At 40.0% G+C, this 20,064-nt stretch overlaps 2 protein-coding genes across 6 annotated transcripts in view; one reads left to right on the top strand and one right to left on the bottom strand.

The window, feature by feature from the left end:
• The window catches only part of LOC139761909 (calpain-B-like), a 52,857-nt gene extending 51,623 nt beyond the window's left edge, over window positions 1–1,234 (bottom strand). The window contains exon 1 of the mRNA XM_071686530.1: window positions 1,107–1,234. The gene's annotated coding sequence lies outside the window, so the exon portion shown is untranslated. The remainder of the gene's footprint in view (window positions 1–1,106) is intronic.
• Window positions 1,235–9,935: 8,701 nt separating this feature from the next.
• egh (beta-1,4-mannosyltransferase egh) overlaps window positions 9,936–20,064 on the top strand; it is a 147,596-nt gene continuing 137,467 nt past the window's right edge. For 2 of the 5 annotated variants that reach the window (XM_071686554.1, XM_071686556.1), the window contains exons 1-2: window positions 11,056–11,193; window positions 17,062–17,275. The gene's annotated coding sequence lies outside the window, so the exon portion shown is untranslated. Of the gene's footprint in view, window positions 10,034–11,055; window positions 11,194–17,061; window positions 17,276–17,424; window positions 17,545–20,064 lie in introns of those variants that run through there. The other 3 variants (XM_071686555.1, XM_071686553.1, XM_071686552.1) reach the window with 3 other exon arrangements.

The following is a 20,064-nucleotide window of genomic DNA, read 5'->3' on the forward strand; positions in this document are numbered from 1 at the left end:
CTTGATTTTAAACCCTAGAATCCACCGGGGGCGTACCGAAGGGTAAGGGGGAGGCTCCCTTCCAATCACTCCCTCCCCGTCGTGAGCTATAAACATATGCGGTGAAAATATTGATCTATATATCATCACAACTCCGTTAAATCTTGTAGTTTCACGAAAGGCAAAATGATTTTTGTGTATGTTTTTACGCTTAATTATTTCAGTTATACAAGTAACCAATTAAACACTGCTCCACAACTTTCCTAAAACTCTGAGACTCATGTTTATCAAACGAAATCTTCCCTTTTCAAAAGCCTATTAGTTTCTCCGAACGAGAAAAAAAAAGACTTGGTTATTGCCATCTGTCGTGTATTATCAAAAGAAATTTTATATGTAAAAATAGTTCCTGGTCTCACGAGAAAATTACGTACAACAGCCCTCATTCACTTTATGAGAATTTAACCAATACTTAATATTCAATCTAATATACAAAGTCAAAAGTGGCTTTAGAGTCTAAAGTTAAATTACAATGATGCTTAAGCGACCATAATAAATAACGACCATAGCGAAAGGAAATTTCATAATACACTGTTTAAACGCGGGAAATAGTTCCGTAACACTTGCTTGGGATTTTTCATTATCATTTTAGCGAATTAGCTGTTCGCCCATCTTTTTTGTATCTCTATTGGTAACATTTCACCGTCCTACAGTGTGACATGGACGTAAAAGTCATATTTATCGGCCAGCCAGTGAACATCCTCCTGCGGTGTACTGTTAATAAGTAACCTTCGTTCAGCAGGTGATTTTGGTGAATGTTTGTCCACGCACGACATTGGCAGTTGTACCTCGTATCTTCCACCTTTAACTTCAGTAATATTCATCGTATTTAAGCAGTCATCCCACCAGATTCGTTAACCTCCACGGTATTACCCATAGACTGCACAGACGCACACGATCCGTGGCGTACATGAGATGTAAATAAACACCCTTGTGTGGATGGGAAGAAGTGTATAGAAAAGTGTGGTTAAGTGAAAAATAGGCTACTCCAGATGAGGGATGTGAATGGTTAAATGTTGAAAGACAAACCTCTAAGAGAGAGGAAAATGATTGGTAACTTAATATCTTACCGTTCACTAAGGATAAGATGAAGACAGCGTGCATCATACAATCAGACGACCAGGCACACAAACAGCTGAGACTGAAAAGTGCTTCTGTGACGTCATCACATGAAGCCTTTAGGCTGTTGACGTCACTTGTGTTCGTGTGCGCGGCGGAAACTACGTTACTCTGTGTTGCTGACGAAGGTGCACGTGAAGAGAACTGGTCTGTCTGATTTCCTATAAGGTATGAAATTCCGGCACACCTAAAAACTGCCAGTGACAGTAGGGATACCAGAATGTAAATTTGTGCTGATATATACGTAATACGAAGACTACTTTTTATCTTCCGTAAAATTTGCAGTGAGTTACAGGCCTAAAAACTACGTTTATTCTTTGATAAAACAATTAGTATTGTGTGGAGTTTCTTTCGTCCGTTTTGTAATACAGCATAACTGAAGCTGATAGACATCCTGTTACTGTACGAGTCTGTGGTTAGGGTTAGACGCCTCTTTACTCTTGATAATGGCTATTGCTTAATGTATGACTTACAGTAGTTCCCCGCCAGAACTTGCGTACTGAACATCCTCCTCCGTCAGTGGGAGTATGTGTGTGTGAGTGTGTGTCATCCCTTGAGTGACTCACAGCAGAGCACGTGAGCGTGTCAACTTGGACACAAACGGGTAAGGTTTCCCTGGCGCGACCAACTCACGGAATCTACCGAGTCCTTCACCTACTCGCTTTGAATAGAGATATGAAAAGCTACATAAATAGTGTATGTTTTCTTTTTCAGAAAATAACTTCCGGCTGAGGAATGAATGTGAATCTGACGTTCTCATTTCAACGTTGCACATATTTGGTGGGAGGAGACATCCAAGTTATTCTGAAACATCATAATTATGCAGTATTATTATTCAGAAAAAAACAAAAAACAAACGTTTGTGGAATAGCCTGAAATTAGCAATACAAACTAACCTAAACTGCATATGTTCCTGTAATATGCTATTTGAGCAACTTTTTGTTTGTTGTTATGGAATTACGATGCCCCGAGCTATGTTTTGGAATAAAGTGGTCACCCCAGAGGTAACTGTCATGTGTATAACTTGGTTTCCCAGGAACTCCTGCAGCTTAAGAGCTGCGTTACATCCAGCAGCAGGGAAATGATGGAGTCCTTTAGAGTGAGTTCTTTGACGAGAGAGTATTCCCGGTAAGGTAGCAAAGTAAGATACATACTATTCGCTTACAAGCATACGCTCTTGTAACTCTGTTTGATTTATTTCTCATGAGAATAAAGACGGATATAAGCAGAAAAGTAAATACAAGATACTCTACGGGCCAGAGCACGTTTTCGCTAGTCATCCCATTTAACGCATCCACTTCTTGTCCTTGTGCACGTATTTCAAGGCAACACCCGCCCAGCTAACCTTCAGATTGTATTTGTATCATGTTGTCATGTTTTTGTTGAAAAACACTAGCTTCGGTGCTTGCGAGAAAGGTATAGGTAAGTTTCAAACTGTATTTCACGTCTGGGAGTAAAGTTATAGAGTGATCAATGGTCGCTTTAGTTTCAGTGATCATAAGACGGAAAATCCGGACAGTTTGCACTTTGCTGCTTTTTGCGTCTTTTTCTTGTTTGCCCGGCAAAAATAACATTTTTACTAGCATACTTGATCGTTTATGCAGCGGTGTTATTTTGCCATTACTGACATGGCTGCGTCAAGATATTCTATGAATCTTCCGGCAAGATTTAGCAATAAAGCAAAAGTGAGGGAGGCGACCAGAGGATGGCGAGGCTGGCTGCTGGCCAAGTACTGACTGGCATCCACCGTCCGTCTCCCAGGTGTATTATGACCTTACCCCCCTGACACAACCCACTGTAGCACATTCTTGCTACAGTTTTCTCGTGTTTTTTTAATCAGGTGTACCATGGTATGGGCAGTCTGAAAGAAGAAAATGTATGGAGGTGCATAACGATATCCTATATTGGGTACTTCAAACACTTAAGTCATACATTTATTTTCCATTTTTTTTTTTTTTTTTTACCACGTCCTTGGCACACAGGAATCTTTTTTTTTTTTTTTACCCCTCAAGAAGCCATTTGTTTCGTGTCGGCAGTGGCTGAGACTGTAATACATAAGTGGAATGTGAATCGTAAGCTGTATTTAGACTAGTTGCTGGCCGTATTATTGAGGCAAGCCAGTCATAACATACACAGGAATGTACGGTGATCAAGAAGGGTGGTTCATGGACCCACGTGCTACACTGACCAACCCTTGTCAGAGGGAACACCTTAGACATATCCCCTGTATAGTACCAGTGACGTAGACCATTTAACTGTACAGAACCAGCTAAACATGCTACAGCAGCAGGTTTTTGCTAACCCCGTCACGTCCATAGCTAGTTTTTATGCCCTTCACTTTTCCCATACAAAAACGGTTTACTCGACCCGGTTTGTCTCACACACACACACACACACACACACACACACATGTATTCATATATATATATATATATATATATATATATATATATATATATATATATATATATATATATATATATATATATATATATATATTCCTATAAGTCCACGGGGAAAATGAAACACGACAAATTCCCAAGTGCACTTTCGTGTAATAATCACATCATTAGGGGAGACACAAGAGAGAAATAAAAGTCAGTTGATATACATCGAAGATACGAAGCTAGGACGCCATTTGGATTCATAGGAATATCTTGATCATGCGCAAAATTGTTATCCTTTCCAATATATATATATATATATATATATATATATATATATATATATATATATATATATATATATATATATATATATATATATATTTCATTTTTTAAATTTGATCGCCGTTTACCGTGCTTGTGAGGTAACACCGATAACAGACGAAGAAAGGCCGCATCCTCTCACATCCATTCTCTTGCCGCCATGTGAAATGCACTGTAACCACAGCTCCCTATCCACAACCAAGCCTCACAGACTTTTCCATGGTTTACCCCCAACGATTCATATGCTCTGGTTCAGCCCATTTGGTGGTATATCACGTCGTTCCAATTCACTCTATCCCGTGCACGCTTTTCACCCTTCTTGCAAGTTCAGGCCCCGATAGCTGAAAATATTTTTCAATCCATCCTTCCATCTTGTTACCCCTACCTCTTACATATACATCCACTTTGTCAACCTTTCCTCACTCATTTTCTCCATATGTCCAACCCATTTCAACATACCCTCTTCTGCTCTCCCTCAATCACTCTTTTTATTTCCACACCTCTTTCTTATCTCTTTATAACTTAATCAAACCAACTCACACCAGATGTTGTCCTCAAACATTTCTTTCCCACTTATCTTCCGCAAACCCTTGCCTCGCTTTCATATGATATTGGGACTACTATACCATTAAACATACCTATTTTTGCCCTTCCAAATAACATTCTCTCTTTCCACACATTTTTCAGCGCTCCCAGAAACTTAGCCCTCTCACCCATCCTATGACTCTTCCGCTTCCATGGTTCCAGTCGCTGCCAAGTCCACTCCCAGATGTCTAAAACGCTTCACGTCCAAGTTTTATTCATTCAAACTCGCACCTCAACCAACCTGTCCCTCAACCCTGCTGAACCTAATGACCTTGCTTTTATTTACATTTACTCTCAACTAACTGCCGCAGTCTCGTACTCAAATCTATCACCAGTGCTGCGTCATCAGCAAACAATAGAACCATATATATATATATATATATATATATATATATATATATATATATATATATATATAGATAGATAGATAGATAGATAGATAGATAGATAGATAGATATAAACTCTAGATGGTACTACACTTAATCATTCAGAAATTTTGAGGGAGGTCACTCATGTGGCTAGAGCTTAAGGTCAAGTATGTTTAGAAAGTGCTGGTTAGGGAGGGCTATCTACTTTGAGATATGTGTTCGCTCCAAGGAGAGAATAGGCTTAAAAGGGCGTATACGTCCAGTGTCACTGGTTATAAAAGAAGTAGGGACATGGTAAATCTAGTTTAGATTCTAGGTTGGAAAGTTATCCATCAGCCACATCTTGGTCATCATAGATTATCGGCGGGAGAATATCAGGAAAACTTTGTCTCATTCCGGCCTCCGCACTGGCCGGCAGCGTCTAGGTCCAGGGTGTGCGCTGCTTTACGACATCCAGAAGATCATTGTGCACAGGAATGTTACTTTTTTCCTACTTAAAGTCTTGGCTACATTGTGGCTATGCAGGGACTTAAGTTCAGTTTGATTTTCTTTTTATGTTGTCTGACTTTAAACTTGATTCATTTTAAGTGAATGGTATACAACGAAATACTGCAAGTATTTGGTTGAAATTTATTGGTATAACTGCAGTTGGAACAGTATGGCCTCTCCAGTCGGCCAGGTACGCGTCCTCAAATGCTGCGGTACATACTGTGCGTAGAGCCTCTTCAGGCAAGGAACTGTGGTTGTCTTTACCTGTTTGTTGTGTTTGCCAGTAAAGGTCTCCTATGTTGGGGTGTGGCAGATGGCTCTGCTGGGCGGAGGGGGGGGGAGGTATTTTGACAGTGCTTTTTATGTTCTACAGATGGGATATATATATATATATATATATATATATATATATATATATATATATATATATATATATATATATACCGGGCATGCCTGGGTCGACGTGCTGTCAATGGATTGAACCAGGGCATGTGAAGCGTCTGGGGTAAACCATGGAAAGTTTTGTGGGGCCTGGATGGGGAAAGGAAGCTGTGGTTTCGGTGCATTATACATGACAGCTAGAGACTGAGTGTGAACAAATGTGGAATTTGTTTTTTCCTAGCACTACCTCGCGCGCGTGCGGGGGAGGGGGTTGTCATTTCATGTGTGGCGGGGTGGCGTTGGGAATGAATAAAGGCAGCAAGTATGAATTATGTACATGTGTATATATGTGTATGACTGTGTATGTATATATATACGTTGAAATGTATAGGTATGTATATGTGCGTGTGTGGACGTGTATGCATATACATGTGTATGTGGGTGGGTTGGGCCATTCTTTTGTCTGTTTCCTTGCGTTACCTCGCTAACGCGGGAGACAGCGACAAAGTATGATAAATGAATTAAATGATATATATATATATATATATATATATATATATATATATATATATATATATATATATATATATATATATATATATATAATTATTATTGAGTTGTATTTATTTGACTGTCTCTCTCTGTTTATGATTTAGGTTTAATCTCCAGTTTTATTTGAATGTAAATGATTGTATATTATTGTCCATCACGCCCTCACGGGCCGCCAAGCTGTTATCATAGGAGCTACTGGTCTCTTGAATATACATTTATTGTGTCCTTAGTGTTCAAAGAAGGATGACCATTGCTTCCTGAATGATCTTGGAAATTGATTTCAGGTTCTTACACACACAGTAGAATGATCACCTCAGATTTGCTTACATCCCTGTATTTCGCTTGGTTAAAGAAAGGTTCTGGGAAATCTACATAGTTACTGATGTGCATTGAATAAGATTCTGAAATCCTGTTTTGTTATGTGGTCGACAGTGTTGCATGCAGCTGGGTGCAGACGCAGGTGTAGTATACTTTTTGGAAGCAGTAGAAGATTATTGAAGAGTACTTGGGATGTCATCCTTCCATGTACAATGGTTCATAATCGTGCTGTTCCGTCTGTACGTCTGTGTAACTGTGAAGCTTTCAATCCATAGCCGCCTCCCACCTCAGCATGCGATATCTGGCAACTGTCAGAAACAGCCAGGTCATACCCGTCGGAATGATATTAAACGTTGATTATACCTCATTATTTCTTACTTTATGGCCAAAAAAAACCCTGGGAAGCATAATTAGTAATTAAGTATGATATCCAGTAAAATGAGTATGGCTCATAATTGTCCACAGATAAAATCATATTTGCTAATTAATATTGTTGCCAGAAAATGTGCTGAAGTGTAATTCATAGCATTTCATCAACTCGCAGCCAAACAATATAATTTCGTTTTCTTCTTCACATTATTAGAACAGACTCAGCAGTTCTCACCAGTTCCTTGAAAATTACTGTGCCTGACAGTGCCCCGAAATGATACGATAAACAATAGACTTTGCAAAAACCCTCTTGATCCTATAAGACAGACGAGAACTTTTGAAACAAAACATTCTGATTGATTATTCTCATTTTTTATTTTTTCCTCTCTCCACACTCTCTTCGAAAACCGCGAGGGTTAGCGACGGCTGCACAGTGAACCTGCACTTCAGTGGATGTCACGTTTCACTCCTTTTCCCCCTAGGTCATTGGTATTCAGTCCTTAAACATACCATCTCTTCATTTTGCACAAAACACTTAACAAGTCACTCACAACGAACTCGTAAATGGATTTCCCAGCCATGAACGAGGAATGCTACGCGCAAACCCCGCCTTTGGCGATGTGAGTAAATAGTCTCTCTCGTACTTGATACAATTTTTTTAATTCCCTACGTACGAGCACATCTATAGTATGTGCCAGTGAGTGGGTCGTCTGGTGAATAGACGAATAAAATGATAATGGAAAAATGTCCATTACCTGTATTTTCCTTCAACATTTTTCTGCTGAATCGTCAATTGGTGCGCCAGAGGCTATCAGCCAGTCAGCTGCGATTACCGTTGATGGATGAATATCAACTGAAAATATGATTTCTATTAAAAGACTTTGGAAGTGAAGGGTATGTATAGTGAAGATGGGGTATTTGGAGAGTAAGTGAAGATACAGTGAAGATGATACAGCGAAGATATGTATAGTGAAGATGAGGGTATAGTTTAGGGTCAGCTCAAGATTTGCCCATTTCCATATTAAAATATGGGTGCAGTGAAGATGAGGGTATAATGAAGATGATTGTAGAGAAGTTGTTATGGTGAAGTTAAGGATCTATTGAAGCAAGGTTGAGGGTGGGGAGGTGAGGAATGCGTGGGGTTTACGTGTGGGGAGGAATGTGTGGAGTTGGGATGGAGGGTGTTGTGTGGCGTACGTGGTAGTGTGTGAGGTTGGGGTGGAGAGGAGTGGGTCACACTACCTGTGGAGCAAGGTCTGGCCCGAGTCTTGTGCCGGGAGGATGAATTGCGTTTAAAGATTTTTTTGTTGTTGTCTTTGTCTGGTCTCTCTCTCTTTAGAACCATAAATCTTTCTGTTTATATCTGCCTTTCATGATGCACCATGTCATCCTTTGCACCCTTCCTTGGCCAGCCAGCCAGTTTGCTAACCTGCACACGAGTATGAAGTCGTTCCCTCCTGCCGCTCAGTAATGCCGCGGGCGAGACCAGCACCTTCCCTAGTGGTAGTACGGCGTAGTAGTAAGGCTCACTCTGTCTCTGACGTTTCTCTCAGGCTTATCCTGCTCTCGTACTGAACTCTTCTGTGTATTTTTCATTTCCATATACTAACATGTATAGTGTGTATCTTTCAGGGGATATTTTATGATAAGAAAGAGACTTAAGTCCGGGTTTTCTTGAATGAACTGTATGGCCGGGGGCGGAGTGAGTGAGTGTGTGTGTGTGTGTGTGTGGGTCATGCTACCTGCTCCCGCCACCAGGGCCGCCGCACTCCCACCACCGCACCATCACGGAAGTCTGGCCGCGCCGCTGCTACGCCAGGTGATGTACACATTATTGAGGTCTAAGATGTCCCGTTCACGTATTCCAAGTATGAAACTGGCGGAAGAAATCATTAATACTAGTTAAGATAATCAGAATAAAGTATGCATATGGTTCTTAATTTTCCTGAAAATTTATTGTATAAAATGATTGGTAGAGAGAGGAATGTCGAAAGCAATCCAAAAGAAAAAATGTTTTGATACGTTTTAATGTATCTAATGTAAATAATTAATAAGATCTAAGTACGTACGTACCTCCATGCATTTATTAACACTGAAGGCCATAAAAGTTTGGCAAGTAAACTCTGTAGCTTACTGTTGTGATGCCTGGTTGAATGCCTTTTACAATCATAGCTGCGTGGCACGAGTTATAGCTGAGCTTTGAGCTAAGTCTGTTGCCACAGACAGCTAGGTGTTAGCTGAAGTTGGAGCTGAATTAGTTACCACAGTTAAGAGTTAGCTAATGCTGGAACTAAGTCTGTCACCTCAAATATAAATTAGTTAAGGCTGGGGCAATCTGTACCACAGCTGGGAGTAAGCCAGGGCTGGAGCTGTCTGTTACCCACAGCTAGGAGTAAGCCAGGGCTGGGCCTGTCTGTTACCACAATTAAGAGTAAGCCATGGCTAGTGTTGTCTGTTGCCCACAGCTAGGAGTAAGCCAGGACTGGGGCCATCTGTTACCACAGCTAAGAGTAAGCCAGGGCTGGCACTGTCTTTTACTGGAACTGCTGTGTGACGACACCTGGTAAACAGACATTAAATGAACATTGCTTGCCTAAGGAATTATTCTCTTCTGTTGTGAAAACAAACCAAAACATATTTGTGCGTGTTTTGTATCACACATTAGTAAATCATATTCATGATTAGTATTTTACAAGAGTTTCACCTTGAAATGTTTATAGGAATAAAGTGAACTACGGGAGAGGTACTAGCAGGTGTGTCTCTATTAGGGTGGAGGTATATCTTCCCTGTATATGTCTCTCTTGTAGGGTGGAGGTATATCTTCCCTGTATATGTCTGTCTTGTAGGGTGGAGGTATATCTACCATGTTTCTTCATTTCTCACAAGACAAGAACTACGCGTCATTCGTTGGTGCCCGGGACGAGCAACCTGAGGGATCCCTTGGTTATCATCTCGACTTTGACCTCATAACTTCCATGGTCGAGGTTCAGACATTACCAGAGATACAGTTTGGTCTGGCGCTCGGTCGTGTCCAGGTCACTCCAGGTTAGACTCAGCAGAAGGGCGCTCTGCTGCAACTCCCCGCGGGTCATCTGAACAGGTTTAAGGTTCCTTTCTCTTTTCGTTTGCCCTAATAAAGGGGTGGCCGAGGTGGAGGGGAGGAGGGGAAAGTTCTCGTTTCGTCTGTTTCATTCAGGTTTTTTTTTAATGTTTCACCATCATCGGTCGTAATGGTGCTTCCCTCCCTGACTGGAACTTTGGACATGAAAAAGAGTCTTCGGCTTCAAATGAGTGACTGTTTACGAGACGTAAGCCTCTTGTTTGGTCATATCTTGATCATCCAACCAATATAGACGAGACGTTAGCTCAAGATAACTTGCTACAGGACACTATCACTTCCTGCACAGGTCTCTCGCCGTCCTGGTTCATAACATTGTAGGGGATCAAGTCTGTGAATTTTGTGTCGCAGACGCCCTATCGACCCCTCGCAACCCGCCACATAGTTCCGAGGCTTCTGCACACACGCAGGGTAAGATACATCCAGCTTCAGTGGACTCGAAGGTCGCTGAGAATTCGTAAATATTGTGTGATACATGTGTTGTGGGGGCGTGTTTGTACAGAGGGTTCCCTGGAGATACCTATGTAGTAGTAGGTCAGGACTTGTATGTTGGCTTTCCAAGGTTCATGATGTTATCACCAGTAAGCGAAGAAACGTAATGTGTGTGCGTGTGTGTGTGTGTGTGTGTGTGTGTGTGTGTGTGTGTGTGTGTGTGTGTGTGTGTGTAGTGGTGTGTGGAGGGGTGAGAGGTCCCTGGAACTACCAAGAAAATAATTTTGTATGGAAACTGACATCAGTTTCTTGATCGTTTCAGACATCGCGTCACTCTCTGGGGATCCCCCCATGCCCGCCGGACGAGACAAATATTTGGGTACGTGACGAGAACAGCAAGAGAACACCTTGAGCACGACGGTACGACACCTTGAGCACGACGGTACACCTTGAGCACGACGGTACGACACCTGGAGCACGACGGTACGACACCTTGAGCACGACGGTACGACACCTGGTGCACGACGGTGCGACACCTGGTGCACGACGGTGCGACACCTTGAGCACGACGGTACGACACTTTGAGCACGACGGTACGACACCTTGAGCACGACGGTGCGACACCTTGAGCACGACGGTACGACACTTTGAGCACGACGGTACGACACCTTGAGCACGATGGTACGGCACCTTGAGCACGTCGGTATGACACTTTGGGTAAGGTACAATATAAGGTAGGAATGGTAAGGTACAATGTAAGGCAGGTAAGGTAAGGTATAATGTAAGGTAGGTAAGGTAAGGTACAATGTAAGGTAGGCAAGGTAAGGTACAATGTAAGGCAGGTGAGGTAAGGTACAATGTAAGGTAGGTAAGGTAAGGTACAATGTAAGGTAGGCAAGGTAAGGTACAATGTAAGGCAGGTGAGGTAAGGTACAATGTAAGGTAGGTAAGGTAAGGTACAATGTAAGGCAGGTGAGGTAAGGTACAATGTAAGGTAGGTAAGGTAAGGTACAAAGTAAGGCAGGTAAGGTAAGGTTAAAAGAACACCCGGTTCGTATTTGCGTCAAGGGAGATGAATGTCCTGATGAGGTAAATATTGATTGTGATAAGCTTTACTACATCATAGATATTTATGGAGTCATTATCTCTTATCGTGTTATCGTAGGGTCGGGTTAGGTGGAGCCCTCGATGAGATAGTGAGGGGGGCGTCAAGCTCGCCAGAGGATGGGGATTATCATGGCCGCTGATAACGTTACTGACGTGGTGGACTCATGACAGCCGCTGGATACCTGCTGCCGCCCAGTGGCTGGGCTTACGGAGAGAGAGAGAGAGAGAGAGAGAGAGAGAGAGAGAGAGAGAGAGAGAGAGAGAGAGAGAGAGAGAGGAGGCGGGGACTGGGTCAAGATGCATTAGTACAATCTGGTCGACGAAGCTCAGAATGTTCTCCCACGTAGTTCTTAAAGTCCTAGAGCATGTACGGCCTTTATAAGGGCCGTGTTGTGTACTGAACCTTATAAAGTTTAGATACTGAGGAGAAACTTCAGAGAAAACAAGGAAGAATATTGTCACCTGGTGGTGGTCGTGGTCCTGGGCTGACGGTGGCGTGTGTCAGACGCTGGGAGACACCCCCTCTCATAATGTATTCCTCCAAGTTTGACTGGCTGTGTTGTGTGAAGTTCCCAGAACTGCCGAAGGGAAAGGTTTCTGCAACAACCTGTTGCTGTACAGCAGCTGAGGGATGGTGGTGGGTGTCTTACCCTCCAACACTACAGGGAAGGTATAGTCAGGCCAGAGAACCTCTGTATATGAGAATCTTCTGAGGGGAATTACCCATCTCGGGCCATCGAGATGACTTTGATCATCTGCAATATATAGAAGCTTACATCCCTGTGTTACACTGAGAGGGTCTGAGATCGTTGCAGTAATATAAATATATATATATATATATATATATATATATATATATATATATATAGATGTATATATATTCTTTCATTCAAACTATTCGCCATTTCCCGCGTTAGCAAGGTAGCGTTAAGAACAGAGGACTGGGCCTTTGAGGGAATACCCTCACCTGGCCCAATTCTCTGTTCCTTCCCTTGGAAAATTAAAAAAAAACGAGAGGGGAGGATTTCCAGCCCCCCCGCTCCCTCCCCTTTTAGCCGCCTTCTACGACACGCAGGGAATACGTGGGAAGTATTCTTTCTCCCCTATCCCCAGGGTATATATATATATATATATATATATATATATATATATATATATATATATATATATATATATATATATATAAATGTATATATATTCTTTCATTCAAACTATTCGCCATTTCCCGCGTTAGTAAGGTAGCGTTAAGAACAGAGAACTGGGCCTTTGGGGGAATATCTTCACCTAGCCCCCTTCTCTGTTCCTTCTTTTGGAAAATAAAAAAAAAAAAGAGAGGGGAGGATTTCCAGCCCCCCGCTCCCTCCCCTTTCAGTCACCTTCTACGACATGCAGGGAATACGTGGGAAGTATTCTTTCTCCCCTATCCCCAGGGATAATATATATATATATATATATATATATATATATATATATTATATATATATATATTATATATATATATATATATATTATATATATATATATAATATATATATATATATTATATATATATATATATTATATATATATATATATATACACACACACAATGGTAACAGGTTATCAAATTATTTTGATTAAATTAACGAAGGCCAGATCGGAAGCAAAAACCTCACTTGGATAAGCTGTTTTTTTGTTTCGCTTATTTATTTATAGTGTCAAAAGCAGGGAGAATTATATATAAAAAAAAAAAAGAAGTGGCGGGGGGGATGGGAAGCGGTCAGAGGAGGAGGGAGATGCGTAAAGAGAGGCCTCGAATCATATGAATAGTAGGGAGTTGTGGAAGGAGGGGCCAGGATGGGAGGAGGGACAAAAAAGAGTATGGAGTGTTTCGGGGTAAGGGCCAGGACAGGAAGGAGTCTCGGGGGGAGTGGCCGAGACAGGAGGGAGTTTCGGAAGAGAGGGGTTAAAAAGGTAGGAAATGAAGGCGTGTGCTAGTGATGGGAAATGGTGGGGGGAATGGGGTCTGTGTGGACTTGTAACGGGATAATCTACCTGACGTATGGTCTAGGTGACAGACTAGTGAATTTCTTGTTGGCCAACACTGTCGTAACAACCAGCCTTTTCCAGTACAATTTTTTTTTTTAAGTTCTGGGTATATTCAACTTTTTTTTGTGTGTGTGAAAGATGGTGCAAGTCGGCTTCTTTCCATAAGTGAAGGAACGAAATTTTATTCAACCATGAACTTAAGATGTTGTTAGCCTGTCACAGCATAAGGCAGAGTATGTTAACTGATATAGTGGCTTGGAGACCCCATGGCCGGACCCTGGATGTTAGTGAGTTCCACCGCCACAATGCTTGTACCGTCAATCTGTGCACGCGACCACCAACCAACCAACCATCGAGGCTAAGGAAACGGACAAATTTTAAGATATTTCGTCGGATTACTCCAAACTTTATCAAATTAACCACTAACTTTGTTTTAATCAGTTCCAACAGTTGCAGCTTTATCACAAGCCTGAAATTAGCATTGTTAATTTGGTTAAAAATCGTAAGTATAGTGTAAGATGTCTTAATCTAGCAGTCCAGGCCCTATTTCTATTCTCTAATTTAGCTGTCCAGGCCCTATTTCTTTTCTTTTTAGCGTTAGCAGTATCCCTCAGTTGCCCCAACATTTCAGCAATGTTCTCTGCCAATAACACGACACTTCTATATCAGGATCATTGCGCTCAGGAAAATATTCACTGAATGATTGAAATGATGTTGATTAGATTACATTTATTAGATACAATAAATATATATATATATACACACACACAATGGTAACAGGTTATCAAATTATTTTGATTAAATTAACGAAGGCCAGATCGGAAGCAAAAACCTCACTTGGATAAGCTGTTTTTTTGTTTCGCTTATTTATTTATAGTGTCAAAAGCAGGGAGAATTATATATAAAAAAAAAAAAGAAGTGGCGGGGGGGGATGGGAAGCGGTCAGAGGAGGAGGGAGATGCGTAAAGAGAGGCCTCGAATCATATGAATAGTAGGGAGTTGTGGAGGAGGGGCTAGGGTAGAGGGAGTTGTGGAAGGAGGGGCCAGGATGGGAGGAGGGACAAAAAAGAGTATGGAGTGTTTCGGGGTAAGGGCCAGGACAGGAAGGAGTCTCGGGGGGAGTGGCCGAGACAGGAGGGAGTTTCGGAAGAGAGGGGTTAAAAAGGTAGGAAATGAAGGCGTGTGCTAGTGATGGGAAATGGTGGGGGGAATGGGGTCTGTGTGGACTTGTAACGGGATAATCTACCTGACGTATGGTCTAGGTGACAGACTAGTGAATTTCTTGTTGGCCAACACTGTCGTGACAACCAGCCTTTTCCCAGTACAATTTTTTTTTTTAAGTTCTGGGTATATTCAACTTTTTTTGTGTGTGTGAAAGATGGTGCAAGTCGGCTTCTTTCCATAAGTGAAGGAACGAAATTTTATTCAACCATGAACTTAAGATGTTGTTAGCCTGTCACAGCATAAGGCAGAGTATGTTAACTGATATAGTGGCTTGGAGACCCCATGGCCGGACCCTGGATGTTAGTGAGTTCCACCGCCACAATGCTTGTACCGTCAATCTGTGCACGCGACCACCAACCAACCAACCCATCGAGGCTAAGGAAACGGACAAATTTTAAGATATTTCGTCGGATTACTCCAAACTTTATCAAATTAACCACTAACTTTGTTTTAATCAGTTCCAACAGTTGCAGCTTTAACACAAGCCTGAAATTAGCATTGTTAATTTGGTTAAAAATCGTAAGTATAGTGTAAGATGTCTTAATCTAGCAGTCCAGGCCTCATCTCTTTTCTCTAGTAGTCCAGGCCCTATTTCTATTCTCTAATTTAGCTGTCCAGGCCCTATTTCTTTTCTTTTTAGCGTTAGCAGTATCCCTCAGTTGCCCCAACATTTCAGCAATGTTCTCTGCCAATAACACGACACTTCTATATCAGGATCATTGCGCTCAGGAAAATATTCACTGAATGATTGAAATGATGTTGATTAGATTACATTTATTAGATACAATAAATATATATATATATACACACACACAATGGTAACAGGTTATCAAATTATTTTGATTAAATTAACGAAGGCCAGATCGGAAGCAAAAACCTCACTTGGATAAGCTGTTTTTTTGTTTCGCTTATTTATTTATAGTGTCAAAAGCAGGGAGAATTATATATAATATATATATATATAGATATATATATATATATATAATATATATATATATATATTATATATATATATATAATATATATATATATATACACACACACAATGGTAACAGGTTATCAAATTATTTTGATTAAATTAACGAAGGCCAGATCGGAAGCAAAAACCTCACTTGGATAAGCTGTTTTTTTGTTTCGCTTATTTATTTATAGTGTCAAAAGCAGGGAGAATTATATATAAAAAAAAAATTTGCCAATGCCTCCCCAGATCTGCTTCACTAACGTTATGCTATTCTCTTGTCTACCTTCGATTTACATATAATTTGAGTTCTTGGGGTTTTGTGTCTGAGTTTTATTAAGAATCTATCGCGATTTAAACGAGTCAGCTTTGATAATGCATACAATCTATGTTTAGAAAACATTTTCCTTAAACCTCATAGCTTGCTGAGCACAGCTTCTCTGTATGCATAACCTTGTTCTCTTATATATCCTGAACTGTACTTTAAAACCAGATTTCATGAAGTAATTCTAGAAGGGGTATTAGAATCCAAGCTCAACAAGCTAGGGAAAAAAATTTCTGACTGAAGAGCTACACTAACCTCAATACAAAATATGCTGGGACTGTAGCATTCCTAAAAAAAAAAAAAAAAGAAAATGCACAGGTTATTATATATGTGATTTTATCATCGTTCCTGTGTGGTGGATGAGGTGCACACATATAACTTTTGTGGGAGTTAATTTTGCAAAACTGGTGTTCCCAAAACCCAGGCCCCGTACTAGCTAAAGGGAAGGGACGACGAATTCCCTGAAGGTAGACTTGCGCCCCTGCTGTCATTTCCCATTTTTACAGGTCAAATTCCTGAGTGTACATGAACAACTTGCAAGTAAGGCTATGTGTTTCATGCCTTCCTTATTCAGTTTGCGTTTTTCTGCTGTGTATATCTCACTCTTAAGTAATTGTTCACTACATAGCTATATATTTTTTTTTCAAAGTGAAAGCTTACATTGTATATACATCAAAGAAAATATTCTTTGTATCATTACTTCACTCTATCACAGTAACACAAGTGTAATTCTCATCTGCTTCGTCATAATACAATCAAGATAGTTATGGCTCCACTTCTATGATTTACAAACTTCTGGTGCGAGTTGGGCAAACCATGAGTTTGTGGAATGAATCATTTAACTTAAACAACAAAGCTGGCTACCTGTCAAATAAACAGATATAAAACTGAATAGATATTTATAAGTACCACTGTGAACGAGAATTTTTCTCTCTCTCCATAGTTTTGATTGCTATTGTCCTCCCTGGATATGTTGAACTGGAGCTTGGAAGAGGGGGATGAATCGGTCGACTGAGACACCAAGTCTGTAAAAATGCGAACGAATGACCTCATACTGTCGCGTCAGCCAGTGCAGCAGAAATGGCAGAGTGCCTGGAATATAATATCAACGTTAGCGTGATATCCTAAGGCAGTTTTCATTGATGTCTGCAGACGTGGTAAGTTATCACGTAGCTTTTTTAACAATCATTTTCTGTTGCATATTAATGCTTCAAAAGAGTGTCAGCGTACGGAAAAATATTATATAGTATATATAAAGTATAAGAAAGAAATAATCTGTGTTAAGGTGAATTTTTTGTGTATTCGTAGTTTATTGTATTAAAGTAAACAGTAGTAGGCTAGTATCCCTTAACACTACTCGCGCGTGCGTCAACTCAGTGCACGAAGAGACTTGAGAGTGTGAGGGTGGATTTCATCTCAGTCTGAGGTAAGTCTATTATTTTTCCTTTTTCCCATTGTTTCAGGTATTTCTTTTTAGCAGAAATACTCATGAACATGGCCCATAGTCTGTAGGGCAAAACGGTAATAATGAGTTGAATGATGAGTGTTGCATGGAAAAATGCCGGCACTCTGTGAGGGAAACCGTAAAAATTCGAGCTTCGGATCAGCTTACGATAAACCAGCAATTTAGGTAACTAGATTAGGGTTGATGTGGGCGATAGGCGGTACTGTAAGATACTGTAAGAGGAGAGCTTATAGGAAAGTGCAGGATTTAGGTTGATGAGTGGACAGGTAGGGTGTGAAGGAGGGGCGGGCGAGGAGCAGGACGTTGGCGGGGATTTTGAAGCTGGAGGAAAGCAGTTTGGAACTGTCAGCTTCACAACACAGTCACGATAGGGTATGTTAATATATATTATGAGAAATCTACTCCTCCAGGGATACACCAGTCACTTATGTCATATTACTTTATATATTATGACCACTGACGTTTGTAGCTACATTTTTTTCATGTTTGGTATCATTTCTAGGATGAAAATTAAGTGGGACTCTTATCATTAGACATTTATTAGATGTATTTCTTTAACGGTGCAAATTTTACCTTATACTTTCTGACAACAAGAGATACGTTATGTATAATTAAAACATCTTTTCCGGAAGATCATGATTTTGTGGCTTGCGTGAATAGGAATATTATGGGATATTTGGTATGATCAAGTGATACTTATGGTTAAACTTTATGTGGTGATAGACATGCTCGTATGTTGACAGAATGAATGTATTAGAGATTTGTTTATGATATTTTTGCATTGAAATGAAATAATTTTTTTTCCATTGTATGGTTTGAGTTCATGCTGAATACTTACGGTGTAATTATCCCAGCTGTTTTGTATTATAGGTAGATATCTAGATCAGATTGATGTATTTCTGTTATGACCTAAACTGAAACATTAATGCAGATGATAAACACTGCTTGTGGTAAAGAAGAATGATGCTAAGTGAATGTGTTTATTGTTTGGACTAGAAAGTGCTTTCAAGTACTTTAGAAATTTGTATGCTTTTGCACTTCGATATTTAGCTATAAATATTTTATAGTAGTGCTATGTGAATTATGACTCACTTCTTGCATGTCATGAATTGTAAAGCAGTTATTCATAGTGAAGAATTTTCACCATACCTGAACTTGAAAATCATATGTACTCATCCAGAATGGTACACTTAAATGTAAAATATTTTGAGGAAACCATCTCATCATTTCACATCAGTTTAGTCTCTAAAGTGAAATTAGTGTACAATAACATCAGAAACGGTAAACAAGTTCCCTCAATGTCCAAGCATGAGTGCCAGTTGCAGCAGGTTCCTCTCTTTTGGTTTGTTTACATGTCGTAGGTCCTGCCTTAATCATAGCATTCAAAAGATTTTGGTTGTTTCCCACTTTTGTACTTTTTTCCTGTTCCTCTTATATATATTTTGATGAAGAAACCCCTGTGTTGTAGATTCATGCACATTCATGTTTCTCATTGCAAGCAAGGAGCTGATTCCCATACTACAAAGTTTATACCTTATGGTAATTGTCCAGTTTAGTACCACCTTATGTATAATTGAATCATATAGATTTTATAGGACAGTTGTCTTTTGTCTGCATATTAGTTTGACCAGGGAAGTATGATTTAAGAAATTTTTATTTTAGTCTCTGATATTGGATAACTGTACTGGGGAGTGCAATTAAAATCAAGGAAAATATGGAGCTAATTAATGAAGAAGGTGATGCACATGTGTACAGCAACAGAATTTATGAAAGCATCAGCTGACTTCCCTTGACAGCTGATATTTATGTTATTTTTGACATTACAGTATTTGGAAAATACTGTATTGCATGATTATAAGAAGTATCTATCGGCCATTGTTCACAATTTATAGAGATATGAATTCTATTGATAATGTTTTTGTGTAGCAGTTAGTTTGTAAGTAAAATTTCTTTAATGTAGAGGTAGCTAAAGCATTTCTAGAAATCAGCCGAACTTATGGAAACCTTGTGTACCTTTACCTTGCAACCAAGATTTATGTAAAATTTCAGGATATTCAAAATACACCGGTTACTTTTGTCAGTTGCATGATATCATGTGGTCAGGTTTGTGCAATAAATCTTATGGAACCTATTTGGGTCTGCAGGAATGCAAACTGTGCCAAACAGTTACTTTTAGATGAGATCTATTAGTCATATTTTCGAATATCAGAAATATGATAAAAATCAGCTGCTAAGGAAAGTTAGGTATGGTTTGTATAGGATGTCGATTTATTTTCCATGATGTTCAAAGCCCTCCCAGTTATCAACTAATTTGATATTGTAAAGTAAGTAGAATGGCAAGCTATCAGTTCACCCACTCATAGAAACTAGTTTGGGGTATCGAGTGATCTTGTATATCGTGCTAGTGGTTTAGGGAATACAGGAATAGTTGCAGAGTATGATTTGGTATAATTACAGATAACTCTCTTTATTAGGTAAGTC

The sequence above is a fragment of the Panulirus ornatus genome, chromosome 42 (genome assembly GCF_036320965.1).
Source record: "Panulirus ornatus isolate Po-2019 chromosome 42, ASM3632096v1, whole genome shotgun sequence".
NCBI lineage: Eukaryota > Metazoa > Arthropoda > Malacostraca > Decapoda > Palinuridae > Panulirus > Panulirus ornatus.